The sequence below is a fragment of the Cupressus sempervirens genome, chromosome 2 (genome assembly GCF_028749045.1).
Source record: "Cupressus sempervirens isolate cs-2001-9-10 chromosome 2, ASM2874904v1, whole genome shotgun sequence".
NCBI classification, from domain to species: domain Eukaryota; kingdom Viridiplantae; phylum Streptophyta; class Pinopsida; order Cupressales; family Cupressaceae; genus Cupressus; species Cupressus sempervirens.
This window is the reverse complement of record NC_143119.1, coordinates 86,365,749-86,384,914: the sequence shown is the minus strand read 5'-3', so window position 1 is coordinate 86,384,914 and position 19,166 is coordinate 86,365,749. Positions and strand designations below refer to the sequence as shown.

General features: G+C 35.2%; 1 pseudogene; it reads right to left on the bottom strand.

Annotated features, from left to right (window-relative positions):
• The window catches only part of LOC149571162 (putative inactive flavonol synthase 2), a 135,444-nt pseudogene that overhangs the window by 92,819 nt on the left and 23,459 nt on the right, over window positions 1–19,166 (bottom strand).

Below are 19,166 nucleotides of genomic sequence, written 5' to 3'. Positions count from 1 at the left end.
TTCAAGTGCAAGCCCACCCAGAGAATGAGGGAATAGTCTCATGAGGTAAGTGGGATCATCACCAAGATAAGTACAAGAGGCATAGAATTCCCTAATGTGATTAATGTGGTTTCCTTTCCCTCAATATTTTTTGAATCTTGGAGCCTCAAAGTGTTTTGGGAGTGGAGGCATATACAAAATTTTATCACATAGATTAGAACATAGGTCTCTTTCTATATATAGATCTTGTTTCTTCTAGACTCTGAATGCCTTAACTTGTTTGGAGAGTTATTTGAATTGTTGTGACAACTCTTGTTTCTTCTAGACTCCCAATGCCATTTCTTCATCATTTATGCCATAATCTATGTCAAAATCATTTCTTAGGTGTAAAGTACCTTGTATGTTTGAGGTGTCAAAGGTACTTATGTTGGGTTTGTTGAATTTCAAGCAGTGTGTTTGTTCATCCTCGGGTATGGTTGGCATACTTCCCCCTCTAGGTAGTATTAGTATGAATATGGGTTCAAAGTTAAGGCTTTGATTTGGCCTTCATCAAATTTTTGTTGGGTTTTCTTTCTCTTCTTTGGTGTTGGATGAGGTTTTAGTTGTGTTTGCACCTCATAAATGAAGGTTTGATAAAGTTCTTCAAGTCTCTAAGCTGATTGTGTCCTTGTAAGTGTTGGCATGATACTTAAGGATGCAGATGCAATGGAGGAAACCTAAATGGACTCTTTCCCTCCCATGTGTGCACCTAAGCTACCAACTATGCTCAAAAAATACCAAGTGCACCCTTGGTGCACTTGGGCCCCTAAAGGTATGTAGTTGGTAAGAAAAAGGTATGCAATTGGCAAGAAGAGGTGTTAAGGTGACTAAAATGCAGAATGTGAATGATTTGAGTGATTTTGAGTGTTTTCTAGAGTTTAAGGATGCAATATAAGCTATGGAAGTGTATATTAGGGTTTTGGAACCTACTATGAAATTTGTAATTACCAAATGCAGACTGAAACTACCAACTATGCACCTAAAGTGTGTAGTTGGCAAAATAGGGAAACAAAATTGGAAATCTGGACGTGGGTATGCAAGATATAAGTATTTTTTCAAATTTTAAGTGTTTAGGGTTATTATGAAATGTGAGGAAGTGCCAAATAAACTAGGGTTTTGGTATGAAAGGTAAAAATGTCTTAGGAAAATTATGCAAATGCAAATGTAAAGTGACATTTTGGATTTTGACTAAAGGAGATGAAGATGACTCTATGGTATGAAAATAATGATTAGGGTTGGACCTTGGAATTGGTACTAATACTAGAGGTTGATGTATGAAACATGGAATATGAAAGGGATGGTGTACTAAGGTTGATAGTGACATTTAGGATATGATTGAAGTGTTTGACACAAGATTTGGACAAGATGATTGTTGAATTTGATGATGGGATTTGATGTTTGGAGATGAATTCTTAGGGTCCTAGGCTATGCAAAATGGAGTGATTATGCAATTAGGGATAATTAGAATGATGTTTAGGGAGCATAGGAATATGGAAATTCTATGATAAGGGTATTTGAAAGTTATTAACCTAAGAGTTTAACATTATGACAATAGACTTTGGATCTTGGCCAAAAAGAGATAAAAGTGAAAAGATCAAAATGACAAAGTCAAATCCATCTTGACATAGATAGAGTTTGACAAAAGAAAATGATAAAAAACCATGGTCAAGATCCATTATTCATTGACACAATGAAATACTCTAGGGTCCATACTTTTGTTTAGATTTTTGACTAAATTTCAAAGGGTTTAGATTCAAAATGAGGTTTAGGGTAATTGATGTAGGAGCATCCAGAGGTATAAGGGCAATCCTGTGTCACCCAAAAAAAAAAGTACTTAGACTTAGTTTCTGTTTCATGTGTTTTCATTTTTGGATACCCATTTGGGTCAAATAAAGGTTCCAACTCTCACAGTTCCACTATTAGTGTTCATGTAAATCTCAAAAAATAGGAGTATGTAATTGAGCCATCATTTTGGTGAACTAGAAGGTGTGAATTGGCTAGATGAATGTAATTGTGATTTAGAGCATTCCAAAAAAAGAATCAGGTCAAAAGGCCCACGATTTGAAAGTTATTGCAATTTTTCAAGTTTTGGAGACCTCCTAAGAATGCTTCAAAGTCAAGTTAGGGGCATTAAATGACCTCAAAAAGGGCCAAAAAATTGGGGACGAGTGAAGCTTGTCCATAGGGCTATAGAGCACTTTGAGAGCTTTCCAAAAATGTAAACGATTTGTCAATTGGAGCTACGGTTCAAAAGTTATGCCTCCTGAAAGTTCGGTTACCGTTTTTGGATTCTTCTAGATTTGCGCTGACTTCTACCACAGCTTTCAGAACCTTCTATTTGGTTGGTGGATGCCTACTAGTACTTTATAGAATGTACTCCTAGTGCTTAATCCTCTGGGGTCTATTTAAGGAGATTTTTGGCATTGTAAAAGGCAGTTTGGAGTGGAGTTTGAGAGGAGGTGCTGAAAGGAGAAATTATCTCCAGATTTATGCTATTGTAAGCCTTAGGGCATGTTTTGAAGTTTATTTTCTCTATACTAAATGTACTAGCTTACTTTTTAGTTAATCCAATTTTCCCTTTTCTATTGTGTCCATTATGTTCTTGGGTTGTGTCCCCATCAAGTGGTATTAGAGCAGGTTTTCTTGAGTGTGTAGACAGAGCGCCGACTGTGAGGCAGTTTGCACCAGGACTATGTGGTTGCGGGCTTGAGTTAAGAAGATGCCTCCATGAAGAGAGCGTGGCATAAGGGATAGAGCTATTAATCCTGAGGAGGTTAGAGCCCTCAAAAGGAAAGTACAAGCATTGCAGGAGGAGCTCCGTAGAGGAACAATTGTGACCGCAGGTGATGAAAGTGAAGATGACAACGAAGAAGAAGAAATTGGATTAGAAGGGGAATTTGATGGGGAAGTTCTAAATCATGAAGAGGAAAGGCTTTTTAGGGCCATTACTAAGTTTGGGAAAAGACCCACAATTGAAGTGGGTGTATTTTTAGGAAATTTGAAACTAGATGAGTTGATCGATTGGATCAATGAACTGGAAGAATACTTTGAGTATGAGGATATCAGGGACCTAGATAGGGTTAAGTTTGCAAAGACCAAACTAAAAGGCCATGCCAAAATCTGGTGGCAAGAGGTCCAATTGGAAAGAAACAGAAGAGGAAAGGAGAAGATCACAAGGTGGGATTGCATGGTGGACAAATTGAAGAAGCAGTTCATTCCTATGGACTACGAGCTTGATTTGTTTAAGAAGATGCATGGGTTAAAGAAAGCAGGAAGATCAGTCCAGGAATATACAGAGGAGTTTTACCAACTCTTGATTAGAGCAGGGCATGCAAAAGCAAATAAGGAGAAGGTTGCTCATTATATCAGTGGGTTGCGACCTAGCATCTAGGAGGAATTAAGTCTAGTAGGAATGACCAGCATTGAAGAGGCATACTAGTTTGCCCTACGAGTTGAAGAGAAGCTGAATAAAAGGTTTGAAGGAAGACAAAGAGGGGGCAATCAAGGAGGAAGGAGAAGTAGTAGATCATCTGGAGGCCACAATGAAACCCAAAAGAGAAATAAAGATGTGGGTACTAGCAGGAACCAGAGGAATGAGGGTTTCAACCGCTCCCATGATCAAGACTTTGGAAATCAGAGAGGAAGAGGTAGAGGACATGGACAAGGAAGAGGAAGCTTTCATGGTACCTATTTCCATTGCAATGAAGAAGGTAATCATGCCTTTGAATGCCCTCAAAAACAAGGAAGGATAGATAGGAGAGCTGAGGGCCAAGCTAGGGTTGCTCATGTGGATGAAGATGTACAATCATCACATTCAGAGGATGTAGAAAGAGGAGAGACCTTGGTAACTAAAAGAGTCCTACTAAGTGGTGAGATTGAACTAGGACAATGGAGGATTTTGTTCCGTACCAGATGCAAGTGTGAGGATAAATTTTGTGACGTGATCATTGATGGTGGTAGCACTGATAACTTGGTATTAGAAGAGATGGTCTCTAAGCTAAAGCTCAAGAGGGAGAAACATCCCCAGCCCTATCGAATTGCTTGGGTAAAAGATGATCATAAGGTCTTGGAAAGTGAACAATGTTTAGTGAAATTCAAAATTGGGAGTTACCATGATGAAGTTCTTTGTGATGTTATTTCGATGGATGTTTGCCATCTATTGTTGGGTAGACCATGGCAGTTTGATAGACATGTAGTACATGATGGACATGAAAATACATACTCTCTGACAAAGGATGGGGTTCGCCACAAATTCAAGCCCATGAAAAAGGAAGGTGAAAAGGTATGTAGCAGTGCTAGGATTTGTCTTGTTAATGAAAGGAGGTTTTTAGATGGCATGAAACATCAGCATATGTGCTATGCTTTGATTCCTAGGAAAGATAAAGAAGGTAGTAGTGAAATACCACTTGAAGTTTCAAATTTACTAAGGGAGTTTGGAGATATTATCTTTGATAATGTTCCAGATGGATTGCCACTAGTAAGGCAAATTAGTCATTAGATAGATCTGATTCTAGGAGCTAGTTTGCCTAACAAGACTGCTCACAGGACGACTCCTACTGAAATAGAGGAGCTAAATAGACAGGTTCAGGAGCTGTTGAGGAAGTGCTTGATTCGAGAGAGCCTAAGTCCATGTGTAGTACCTGCAGTACTCACACCAAAGAAGGATGGAGAGTGGAGGATGTGTACAGATTCTCAAGCTATAAATAGGATAACCATCAAGCACCGGTTTCCTTTGCCAAGGATGGATGATCTTATGGACTGCTTGACTAGAGCTGAGTACTTCACAAAGATAGATCTGAAGAGTGGCTATCATCAGATATGGATTTGAGAAGGAGATGAGTGGAAAATAGCCTTCAAGACCAAGGAGGGTCTTTATGAGTGGTTAGTCATGCCCTTTGGATTGATGAACGCCCCAAGCACCTTCATGCGGCTCATGAATGAGGTACTTAAGAAGTTCTTGGGAAAATTTGTTATTGTCTATTTGGATGATATTTTAATTTTCAGCAAGACTTTGGAAGAACATTTATTGCATATTCATAGTGTCCTTGAAAGGCTAAGGGAAGAGAAACTGTTAATTAATCTGAGGAAGTGTATCTTTGCAAAAAGGGAGTTAGTCTATTTCGGGTTTGTTATATCACCCGAAGGTCTCAAAATGGATCCAGAGAAGGTAAAAGCCATCTTGGAATGGCCTACTCCAAGGTCTGCTACTGAGGTAAGATTATTTCATGGTCTAGTTAGTTTTTACAGGAAGTTTATTAAGAATTTCAGTGGCATATGTGCACCCCTAACTGATACAATAAGAGGGGATAGAAAAGAGTTCAAATGGACTGTAGTAGCTATGAGAAGTTTTGGATATTTGAAGAAGAAGGTAACAGAACAACCTATATTGGCACTTCCAGATTTTAAAAAAGGTTTTCCAGGTGGATTGTGATGCCAGTGGTAGCACTATTGGGGCTGTATTAAGCCAAGAAGGTAAGCCTATTGCATATTTTAGCGAAAAATTGAATCATGCAAAAAAGAAGTATTTTGTTTATGATCAAGAGTTCTATGCAATAGTTTAGGCCTTAAAGAAATGGAGGCATTATTTATTGCCAAAAGAATTTGTTTTGTATACTGATTATCAGGAATTACAGTACCTAAATAGCCAAGGTAAATTGAATCAGAGGCATATGAAGTGGGTAGAATTCTTGCAGAGTTATACATTTGTGTTGAAGCATAGAAGTGGAAAATATAATAGGGTTGCAGATGCACTAAGTAGGAGACAGTTGTTGCTTACAGTAATGCAGGTTGAAGTAGTTGGGTTTGATGAACTCAAGAATTTGTATCCCGAGGATCCTGATTTTGCTGAAGCATGGAAAGCTTGTAAAGAACCTATTACTGTAGATAGAACCAAGTGGTTAGACTATTTGATTTAGGATGGCATGTTGTTCAAAGGTAGTCAATTGTGCATTCCAAGGAGTTCCATGAGGGAAAATTTGATTAAGGAGAAACACAGTGGAGGGATGGCAGGACATTTTGGTCGAGATAAGACCATTGCCATTCTTAGAGAACATTATTTTTGGCTTCAAATTTCATAGGATGTAAAGAAGTTTGTACAAAGTTGCCAGGTTTGTCAAGTTGCCAAGGGGTTTAGTCACAATACTGGCCTACATCAGCCATTGCCTGTTCCATCAAGGCCATGGGAGGACATAAGTATGGATTTTGTTCTTGGATTGCCAAGGACACAAAGGGGTAATGACTCAGTATTCGTGGTGGTTGATAGGTTCTCCAAAATGGCACATTTCATTCCATGCCACAAAACTCATGATGTTGTCCATATTGTAGACTTGTTTTTCAAAGAGGTGGTAAGACTACATGGTCTTCCAAGGAGTATAGTTTCTAACAGAGATACTAAATTTGTGGGGTATTTCTAGAGGACATTGTGGAAAAAGTTGAGAATAGAATTGAAATTCAGTTCCATGCATCACCCACAAACTGACAGCCAAATAGAAGTCTAGGCAATTTGCTGAGATGTTTAGTTGGGGATAAGCCCAAGGGATGGGATTTGATTCTACCACAAGTAGAGTTTGCTTACAATAAATCTATAAATAGGAGTACTGGAAAATCACCATTCCAAATTGTATATGGGAATAGCCTAAGGACTGCACCAGAGCTGAGGAAGATAGAATAAGGGGAGAGGACAAGTGCTAAAGCTGAGGAATTTGCTAAACATATCAAGCATCTACATGAGGAGGTTCAAGCACACATTACCAAGATGAATCAAGAGTATAAAGCTAGGGCTGACCAAAGGAGAAGACATAAGGAATTCCAAGTAGGAGATTTAGTCATGGTGCACTTACAAAAAGAAAGATTTCCAGCCGGTACTTACAACAAGCTGAAAATGAAGAAATTTGGCCCCTACAAAGTTTTGAAGAAACATGACTCAGGAAATGCATATGAGGTGGAGCTGCCAGATGGTATTCACATTTCTCCCATTTTCAAAATTGTAGATTTAATAGAGTATCATGATGATGGTGCAGATGAGGAGCTGGTGTTAAAGCCATGTCCAATTCCTACTTCTAAGAAGGAGGAAATAGAAGACATTCTGGATCATCGTATGAATAGGAGTACTAGAAACAGGCAGTATGAAGAGTATTTGGTGAAGTGGAAAGGAAGGTTGATCGAGGACTCAACTTGGATTTTAACAGCTGAGGTTTCCCATTTGGGATTTCCTCTACCATTCATAAAGTGACAGGGTCACTTTTCATTCTACCCTAGGTGTCTGATGTAGGAGCATCCAGAGGTATAAGGGCAATCGTGTGTCACCCAAAAGAAAAATGTACTTAGACTTAGTTTTTGTTTCATGTGTTTTCATTTTTGGATACCCATTTGGGTCAAATAAAGGTTCCAACTCTTACAGTTCCACTATCAGTGTTTGTGTAAATCCCAAAAAAATAGGAGTATGTAATTGAGCCATCATTTTGGTGAACTAGAGGGTGTGAATTGGCCAGATGAATGTAATTGTGATTTAGAGCATTCCAGAAAAAGAATCAGGTCAAAAGGCCCCATGGTTTGAAAGTTATTGTAGTTTTTTGGGTTTTGGAGATCTCCTAAGAATGCTTCAAAATTAGGTTAGGGGCATTAAATGACCTCAAAAAGGGCCAAAAATGGGGGATGAGTGAAGCTTGTCCATAGGGCTATAGAGCACTTTGAGAGCTTTCCAAAAATGTAAACGGTTCGTCAATCGAAGCTATGGTTCAAAAGTTATGCCTCCCGAAAGTTCAGTTATCATTTTTGGATTCTTCTAGATTTTCATTGACTTCTATCGCAGCTTTCGGAACCTTCTATTTGGTCGGTGGATGCCTACTAGTACTTTCTAGAATGTACTCCTAGTGCTTAATCCTTTAGGGTCTATTTAAGGAGATTTCTAGCATTGTAAAAGGCAGTTCGGAGTGGAGTTTGAGAGAAGGTGTTGAAAGGAGAAATTATCTCCAGATTTATGCTATTGTAAGCCTTTGGGCATGTTTTGAAGTTTATTTTCTCTGTACTGAATGTACTAGCTTAATTTTCAGTTAATATAATTTTCCCTTTTCTGTTGTGTCCCCATCAATAATAAAAATGATGATTATGGTAATCAGATATACAATATGAAAAGGTATTAAGATGTAAAATAAATTTTTGGGTCATATGTAGAATGAGGACCTATAGAGGCTTCCAGATGCAGCTTTAGTGTTCCAAAATGTAGTTGGGAGACCCAAAATGGTCATGCAGGTACCCATGTGTGCTTTGTTAGTACCAAGTGTGCTTCAAAAGTACCAACTAAGCCTATGGTGCACTTGGGGTTAATTTGAGCACATTTGGTAGTTTCATGGTGAAGTTGGGAGACTGCGTTGAATGTTTGCTAATTTTGAGATGGGTGATGGATAAGTTGCTATACTAGAGAGCTAGGATGATGGGGTAATATTATGATTGGATAGGAGATGCAAAATAAAGGTTAAAACCTAAGGAATAAAGCCCTAAGTGAAGAAAATGATGGCTAGGACATGCAAAATGCTAATCAAGACATGCTAAGATAGGGAGGCCTATCTAGGTACCTAAGGACACTTCTAAAGTCTCAAAATTTTATTTGGAAGTCCAAAATAGGTTCTTAGACTACCAAGTGTTCTTAGATAGTACCAACTAGACCTATGGTTCTATTGGGGCTAGTTAGAGTGAAGTTGGTAGGTCTGGAGAATAGTTAGTAAACTAGGTTAAAGCTAAGATGATTTTGTGTGCTAAGGTTTCCAGATTGATGTGACCATGAGAAAAATAGTAGAGGACAGTGGTAAGACCAAAATGAAAGTGTAGAATTATTATTAGGACACCTTAAATGATGGTTAAAGTGTACAAGGTGAAGGTTGGCTAATGTAAAAATGCAAATGAGAGATGCAAGATGCAGATTTTGAGGTTGAAATGCAAAGACTAAGGGATGCAAAGTGAAGTCTAAGGAATGTATTATGAATGATGAGAGATGCAAAATGAGGACTAATGAGATGAAAAATGAGACCCAGAGGATACAAGTATGAAGCTCAAAATATGGTGAATGCAAGTGGATGTAATACAAAGATGAAATCTAAGTTATGTCAAGCACATCTAAGGTTACAAGTTGTCATGTTTTCCAAGTCTTGAATGTTTTGGATGAAAGTTTGCAAATTTTTGACAAGAGGTGTGATGTTTTGACAATGTGTAATTTTTTGACAAGGTTTGAATAGTATCCAAGGTGTAAATTTGCAAGTTGGATTTTATCTTGATTAATGTTTTACACACACAAGACATAATAAGACAAAAATAGTTGTTGTTAAAGTGAAAAGACACACCACAAACTAGGCTTTAGGATTGTATCCACTAAATTCTCACTTGAATTGAAGTTCAAACATCCTTATCTAGAGTGGAAAACTTAGAATCTTGGCACTATAGGCTCCCCCCTTATAGTGCACTCACTTCTCAAGGCTACTAAGATCTGCTTCCCAAGTGACTATTGTCTCTACTAAGGACCATGAGAATGTGGGATGTCTTCATCGGCATGGGTAAACCCCTAAGCTAGTGGATAGAAAGGATTTTGGCCTCTAAAAAAAGGTATTTAGTATGTGCATTCTATTTTTCAAGTGAATGATAAAATTCCTTAGAAGGTCTCCTAGCCCTAAGATTTAGGGTTTGACACACCACAAGGGTACTGGAGGAGAGCTATCACACAACAATATCACCAAGATCACATTAACTATATTGCATTTTATATACTAACGAGAACATTGTTCTGGCTTTGGCTCATTACCACTTTGAAGACATCCCCTAGCATCCCATATATTAGGTATCTTGGTCTAAGTTAGGCTTCTCTATAGAAGTCACATGGATTTCTCTTACACCCAAGATCCACAAATGGTGAGGGGAGAGGATACATCCATATAACTCCTAGGGTTATAAAAATGCATGGACACCAAGTAGAATAGAAAGTTCATTTTAGTGAACCAAATGAAGTGTTATCTAATCTAGGAAATCCACACACATAGTTTAGACAAGCACATATGGTCTTTGATAGTGTCGTACAAACAAGCATTAGTAGTTTGTAATGATCATATATTCATCGAAAAATCACCACATGCTAAAAATAGATCATCAATAACACACAAAAATCTAATCTAGGTCCTAGAAGGAAATAAAAACCCTAGATGTAGATTTTGAGTGAAATATGTCCTTTTTGTGAACCAACTGTGCTCTGATAGGGTAGACTGCACTCTAGAACACTAGAATGACCCAAGATGTCTCCAAGTGCACTCAGATAGTTCTAACTATGCCCATGGTGCACTTTGGGCTAGTTTGAGCATAGTTGGTAGGTTTGGTGAGCAGTTGAGAGATCAAGTGTAGACTATGGGGAAATGAGGCCTTAACAATACCCAAAAATTGAAAATTTGAAAACTACTCAATCAAGTGCACCTAGAAAATGTAAAGGACACCCATGGTGCACTTGGGGCCTAGAAGGGTGTATATGGTTGTTTCTAAGCATAGTTGGTAAGATGTGAACAATAGATGGGGGTTATGGTGGCTTCTAGGCCCCTAAAACTTCTTCCTAACGGTCCTAAGTGTGCTCTGATAGAGTAGAGTACACCTTAGGAAAAAAAGCTAATAGAATGCATGAATAAGAGCATATAATTATGTTATTGGGTCCCATAATTAATCTAGATGTGATAAGGAAGTGCAGATAGCCATTATACCTTTCCAAGTGAGCTCCTTCCTCACACCTACAAGAACAATAACAAGAAACCCAAGTTAGTTAGGCATGTTCATGTTAGGTTAACCAATTGTAGGACTATAAAATAGGATAATATCTAACATACTATGAGAAAATCACAACCTCAATAAACCTACATTGATACTCTCTAGTATACCATAAAAGCCAAATAAACAAAGGAAGCAACATAAAGTTAAAAGACCCCTTCTTCCATTTGTAGCTCCCATGTCCTTCTTTCTTCTCCATATGATGTAGCTCCAATTTCCTATAATGCACAAAATTAATAAGAAAAAGTATCTAATAATGGTACGAGAGTACTAGAATAAGTGATTTAAGCTTAAGAGACCAAGGGACTTGAAGGACTGAAAATGAGAGGAAGAATGCTCAATTTATAATCAACATGCAAGATGAGAGTAATGGAATTGTCAACTTGCATATGTGACTTGGTAAGAGCTTCCTTGGAAAATCCATGATACATATGACACATTTGGATAGAATTGTATGATGCTTGGAATTCAAACATGGCTATAAATAGAAGAGGATCTATGACGTGTCATGTGACACCTCAAACCCACTTAAAGCCAAGAATCTATCACGATAGAAGCCAAATATAGACATGTGTAAGGGAATAACAATATATGGTTAATGGCATATCTTAGCCAAGTGTAAATGGAGAATCCATGATGTATCATGCCCATAAATTTTGTGATGATGTCAATATCATCTGGAATATTTGAATTAAAAATCCATTATTTCACACAAATAGAAATTAGTAAAAATAGAATTAATGGTGGAAAATATGACTTGGGAAATTGTGAGTTTCCATATTTTGTGAATGATGAATCAATTAATTAATTGAGGATGTTAATTAGGAAGAATAATTAGCAATTCAAGATTAAAATGATTGGGATGACATAGGATTAAATTATGGGTCATTTAATTCTATACAGAAAATTAGTAGATGATTGGCTAATTTGATTAGATAAATGCAACAATATCCTTTGATGAAAATATAATGACCATGTAAATTGACTAGTATGATGATGGGTAGACCAAATCCATGTTCAAATTGATTGATTGATTACAATTGATAGCATGCCAAGGACACATAACATTTAATTGATATCATAAATGCTATAGGATCGAGATTGATTGATATGGTTGATCATAATAACATTGATAGATGCTATCAATTTTACTAAAATAGCTTTATGATGTCATGATATAACACTGAGAGACTAGACAATGTCAAAGATAAGATGATGTGAGTGATAGTTTGACCTAGAACTAAGAGCCATGATAGTACTAAGGTCAAATTGATAGATTTGATGGATTGAGATATTTACAAGGCACTAAGAGCCATTACAATGCTTAGGGTTGGATAAATGATGATATATTTGAGATGTTTGACACATTCTGGGTTGATTAAGACTGATTCTAGGTAGATTTGGGGGTGATTTGATATGATTCTGAGTTGATTTGATATGATGTGAAAGAGGATACAAATGGTGAAGAATATTATTGAGATATAATCAAATGATGATCAAGTTGGCCAAAATATTAGAATTATTAAAATTAGAAAATGGGATGAGTTAGTATGAAGAAGTGATGAAACCATAGACACGAACCATTTTTGAGCATCTACAAATAGTTAGACAAAGTGTTTTCTAGTTTGTAGTACTAAAATGTAATGTTTGAAAACAAGTAGATGTCACAAACACACATCTCCAAACAATTGAAAAAAGGACAAATCAACATTTTTAATACAAGCATATGTGAAGTTTTTAAATAATAGCCCTATAAATGATACCATCATTTGTATATTCAAATTATTCCCACAGGTCTAACACGTTGAAGAATACATCAAGAAAGATCTACCTACAGGTCCTGACTCATTTCTCAAAAACTTGCCCCATGCTTGTTTTAGAAAATTTTCTATGTTGATAAGTTGGAGTTTTCATTTATGGAAATATATATCTAGTATTAAGAAGGTAGGTCTTGAAGATAAAGATTCACCAGTTAGACTTAAAAAATTGTCTGAGTATCAGCTAAGCTATTTGGAAGAGGAGATATATGTATACTTGAATAAGGCATTATGGGAACATGCACAATTACGTATGGAAAATAAATTTTTTTATAATGATATGTTCAAGTGTGCAAGTTAGTACAATTAATATAGAAGAAGATATGACAGTTTTACTACTTGCAACAGTATACAGAAATGAATAGAGCATAATACAAAATGGTTATTATGAGTTAAAGAATTATTTTATTTACAAAATAATTACTTGATTAATTATGAATGACATCTTAGATGTTAACCCTAAGAAGGAAAGTGTTAATTTTCTACTTGTCCAAGCATGTGAAAGCTTGAAGGCCAACAGGACAATGTTTTGTAACTTATACAAGTATAATAGAAGATTACAATATGTGAAAATAAGTGTGTTTCTAAGGAAGACTATGAAAACTTTATGTGATGAAAATAATAATGTATCATCAAAGGATTGCAATTTATGTGATGAGAAGAAAAGGAAAATATCAGATAGTGAACATAGTAGTATTGTAAAGAGGTTTTTGTAATTATCCCTTATATTGAAGAAGTTCATTGTAAGTTATATGTTTGGGCAATGGGCTCAACTTGTACAACATTCTTTATGTGTATTTACGAACTCCTAATAGGCTTGAAGAAACTCCTAGCAAGGTTGAGGCTTCTAACAAGGACCGACACACTATATGCATGTAATAGACTCCTAAGAGGGTCAATATCTCGAACTAGATACTTTTGGTTAGTGGATCATTTTATACATACCATCCCCACTTGGGTTTTCCCTTGCCAGGGTTACCCTAGTTTTAAAATAATAGTTTATATGAGTTATTTTATTGTGTGGTTATGTTTACCATTTAATATAATTAGTTTTATTTTATATACAAGTTATAAGGAAATTAATAATATCTTGTTTTGGGCTAAAGTTTTTAGAATGTTGATTGACACCCCCACACCACTCTCTTAGTATTCCCTATTTATAACAATTGGTATCATAGATTATTTATTTAGAAGATGCTTAAAAACTTGAGTAAGATCCATATGGATATGGAATAGTTATAGATAAACCTAGAAGAAGCTCTTCACAAGATTGATATTCTCACTATAGAAAGAGACAACTTGAATGAGAGATATGAAGATGCAAAAGACGTTGGAATACTTTAGAATAACAAAGAGTGGGGGGGAAGGGGGTGAATAAGTTGAAATAGACATTAGGTTTCTTAGCTACTTATGGGAGGTCTATGTTAGCATGAATGCTAATGATACTACATTGGGGGAGTATTCTAAACATTGGAGAGTATTAGCATGTTGCATTCATGACTATGTTTTCCATTAATGTCAATATAATAGTAAGTCTATAAAGATTGGCAAAGTAATAGATAGAGATATTAGTTGTATTGACAATTTTTTGATTTTTTGGTTATGCGCATTCATGGACATATTCTCTACACTATTGTGATGACAAGGTTGCATGCGCAGAGTCTAAGTTGAAGACATATGGAAGTCATAATTGATTTAAAGAGAGTAGTAGAGTGATAGAGTACCTAAGAAGCAACTTTTGATGATCATATTATACCTTCTAGTAGATATATAATCTCATGATATGTGGTTAGCCAATGATAGAGGATAGTTAGATTGTGATGATAGAAAGTGTGTAGGTCCTAAATTAATAAGTGTAAATTTTTTACATACAATGAGCTGACAGTACTATTGTAATTATGAATTAATTAATTGTATTATTATAATTTATTGGGAAAGCCTTAAGGCTGACTCAAGGAATTATTTTGAAGATACAGTATAAAGGAATGATGTGTTCCTTGTTTGTAAAAGTGAATCGAGTGTGTATTTTCTATATGAAGTGGGAAAAGAAGTAAAGTGTTTACTAAATGTGAGTAAGTGACTAAGGGATTATTAGATGTGAGATTTTTGATCTAGTTACAAGATCAAAAGGAGAAAAAGTCTAGTTGTTATGATAGAGAAAGAAAAATGAAGTAGAATTCATTTCTATTATTCTACAAGGAATAATACAAAGATCATTTGGATAGTGGGTTCATTGATCTTTCCCTTGAAGTTGTTTAGGTAGTGGGTCCAGCTATCTTCTACAACTCATAACAAGGTTGGCACAACTCCTAATAGGTTGGAATATCCTAATAGGGATTCAAATTCTCCTAACTAGGATTGATATATACTAAATGTTATTATTTACTCCTAATAGGTCCATCCTCTAACAAGGAATATTTATATTAGTACATCATCTTATGGGAACCATCCCTAGTGGGGTTTTCCCTCTAATCAAGGGTTTCCCTAGTTAATATATCTAGTGTTATTGTGTATGAGTATCTTGGTTTTTTTGTTTTTAATATTGATCATATGGTTAAAGTTTAAAAAGTTTGATAATTGTGATATTAATTGTATAACTAATTTACCCCCCCACCCGCTCTCAGTTATATTGGTGGACTATATATTCTAACAATTGGTATCAGAACCTTAGATCCTTGAAGGATAAGATTAGCATCTATAGGAGATCGATGATGAATATTTTCAAAAAAAGGATATTCCTACATTTTATGGGGCCAACTATGATAGTTGGAAGGAGAAGATGAAAAATCATCTCCTATGTATGGTTCTAGGTTATTGGCTCTTGACAATGAGTGAAAAGATAATTGTCAAAGAAGGGAAACTTGAAGAATTCAGTAAAGAAGAGAGAAATATGTTCATGTACAACATGAGAGCTAGAGAAGCTCTACTATTAGTCCTTCTATAGAATGAATATAGTTAGGTAAAATCAGTAGAAACATCTCAAAAGATTTATAAAATACTAGAATCTATTGTTGAAGGTGATACATGCACAAAAAGAGTAAAATTGCAGAATTGGATATGTGCATTTCACAATGCTAACATGATGGAAGATGAATCTATAAGTATCTATATGGGTAGGATATCATATATTTTTGCAAGAATTAAGTCATATGGTGGAACCAGGGAAGAAGATGAAGTGGTGTGGTAGACTTTGAAGAGTTTGACACCACCATATAGGCAAGTAGCTCAAATGATTCAACTACTTATACCCTATACTAAGGAGTTTAGGGAAATGTTTCTTGGAAGATTGGAATTAGAAAAATTAGTTCTAATATACTCAAGAGAACTAACAAGAGTGAAGAAAACTTTTAGAGCCTTAAATATTTGACCAAGTCTATCTAGATGTGTGAGTACACATAGAGATTTTTCTAGTAGAAGCAGAACTAGATCTAATGTAAACAAGAAGATTGAAGAAGGTATAACACTTCTTGTGTGAAGGGAAAAATATGGTAAGAATATCCTTAAATTTTGGACTTGTAGTGAGTTTGGTCATTATGCATCTCAATTTCCTAAAAGAGAGAAAAAGTATAAGGGGAATTTTAATCCTAGAGACCTAGGAATTGCTTGTATGCTAATGAAGAAGAGGAATCTAATGAAAAAGGTCAAAGTAAAAGTGATGATGATCTAAGATTTGTAGCTATTGAGGAAGATGATATTAATAAAGAAATTAGAGAAGAAAAGGCTATATTTTCCCAAGTTGAAAACAAATCTGATTGAATAATAGATAGTGGTAGTTCACATCACATGATTGGTGATATGAATACATTTTTTTAATTTAGAAACTATGATGGAGGTACTATTAGAGTTTGAAACAATGTAGAATTCCATATTATAGGGTTGGATCCATTACTTTAGATGTAAAAACGAAATTTGATGATGTTTATTTTGTTGATGGAGTAAAACATAATTTTTTGAGTGTTGGACAGTTGGTGGACAAAGGGTATCAATTGCAATTCACAAAAAAGACTTGTACTATCAATGATACAGATGGTAACATGATTGCAACTAGAACTTGGTCTAGAGGTAATATATTTCAGTTGAATCCCACTAAACTAACATGTTTGGTATGCTAAAGTGGATAACAATTGGTTATGGCATAGGAGATTTTATCATAAATTTTTTGATAATATTGTAAAGGTTAGAAGCATGTTTCTAGTCAGAGATTTGCCTAAGATAATAAAGCCCACTAATGTTGTTTGAAAATAATATATTTTGGTTAAGCAGAAGAAGGTATCATTTCCCAACAAGAAGTTCAAAACCACAAAGAAATTAGAGATTGTTCATAGAGATCTAAGTTGTTCCTCTAGAACAAGAGGATTCTTTGGTGAAAGGAATTTCATGAATTTTGTTGATAATTTCACTAGAATGATGTGGGTAGCATTTCTTAAAGAGAAGTTTAGGATATTTAAGAATATAATTGAGAATGAATCTAGTGTTAAGATAACATTTTTGAGATCAAATAAAGGAGGAGACTTCACCTTTAGAGAGTTTAATATGTTCTATGAAGAGAATTGAATCAAGAGACAATTATCTTCACCTAGGACACCTAAATAGAATAGGATTATATAAAGAAGAAATAGATTAGTAGTAGGGAATAAAAATAGATTTTTTTTTGAGAATGATGTACGTAAAACATTTTGGAGAAAACAAATCCATATAGTAGTTACACTATGTGTTAGTTTATGGTGAGTAATCGTGGAAGTACTGTACATATTTTTGGGCCCTATTCTATTAGAAATTTTGGGCCGATGTGTTGTAATTAATTATAACCATAAAGTGGAAAAAATAATTTTATAAAAGTGCTTAGGATTAGGGATTTTCATAATGTGTGATGCAATAATTTTTTCTTGCGGCGATATTGAGTTGTAAGGGATGACCGATTGTAATCAAGTTGTAATCCATGGCTTGGTAATGGTTGTGAGTAATTTTGTTTCTAGATATAATACCCTAAAATATAATGATGTCATTGGTGTTATTGTGAGTTAGGAAACTCATAGAAAAACCTTAGGTGGATCTACATTAGAAATTTTTTAAATGAAAAAAGAAAAGGCAGAATGACTGAGAGAGGAAACAATTCATGAAATCATGGGAAATCGAGAGGAAAGTCAAAGGGAAGGAGGTCTTAATCTAGAGGACCAAGAGATTCCTAGTATTATGGTGAACTGAAGCATAAGAAGAAATATTTCTAGACTCAAAAGAACAATGAAGGAGATAAACTAGAAGGGAGCAATGAGGCAAATGTGGTAAGTAACAAATCGGAAGAGGATGCTTTGCTTCTTTATTTAGAAAGTGTTGATGATTCATGGGTTTTAGATTTTGATGCTTCATTTCATGCTACACCTCATAGAGGTTATTTTATTGATGATGTCCATGGGGATTTTGAGCTTGTTTATTTGGGGGATAATGAACCCAATCAGATTGTTGGAAAGGAAGAAGTTAAGATTAAGTTGCAAAATCAGAATCATTAGCTACTACATGATGTAGGACATGTTCCAAGGTTGAGTGGTAATTTAACATCAATAGGGAAACTTGATGATAAGGATTGTGTAGTTAATTCTAATGATAAAAATTGGAAGGTTTCAAAAGGTTCAATTATAGTAGAAAAAAGTGTGAAAGAAGGCACTCACTAGTACATTTGACCCCATTTTTAACCAATATTGGTCAAAATTTTGACCCAGGTTAGTCTAAATTTTGACCAACTAGTTGGTCGAAGTTTTTCTTGTCAAAATTTTCACCAACTTGCTGGTTGGTTAAAATTTTGACCAATATGTTGGTTGAAAACTTTTCGAATATTGGCTACTGTTTCTACCAAGAATTGGTCAAAATTTCAACCAATACATAGGTCAAAACTTACAAAACTTTGGATATTGTTTTTGTTAGGGGTTGGTCAAAATTTTGACCAATGTAAGGTAGAAAACTTTTTGGCATTGGTCAAAATTTTGACCAATGCTGGTAGAAAACTTTCTGGCATTGGTAAAAATTTCAACCAATGCTAGTAGAAAACTATCAGGCATTGGTCAAAATTTTGACCAATGCCTGGGTGTAATTTTTTTTAGACATTCTATAAAACAATTCACATGCCTTGCATATGATTTAACATTTTTCATGCATCTTGCACTCTCTCATCCAACTGATGATGGATTACAAAGAGTGATCTAAAATGATGATGCTAAAAAACACACACAATCAAATCCAAAATGAACTTGCACTACAAATGGATTGCGGAAATCTGATATTGTTAATTTTTCATGCATTTCTACTAGGACAATCACAACTTAAACATATATAAATCTCAATTTATCTATGTTTAAGTTGTGATTGTCCTAGTAGAAATGCATGCAAAGATTTATATATGTTTAAGTTGTGATTGTCTTGGTAGAAATGCATGCAAAATTAACAATATTTGATTTCCACAATCCATTTGTAGTGCAAGTTCATTTTGGATTTGATTGTGTGTGTTTTTAAGAATCATTGTTTCATATCACTCTCTATAATCCATCA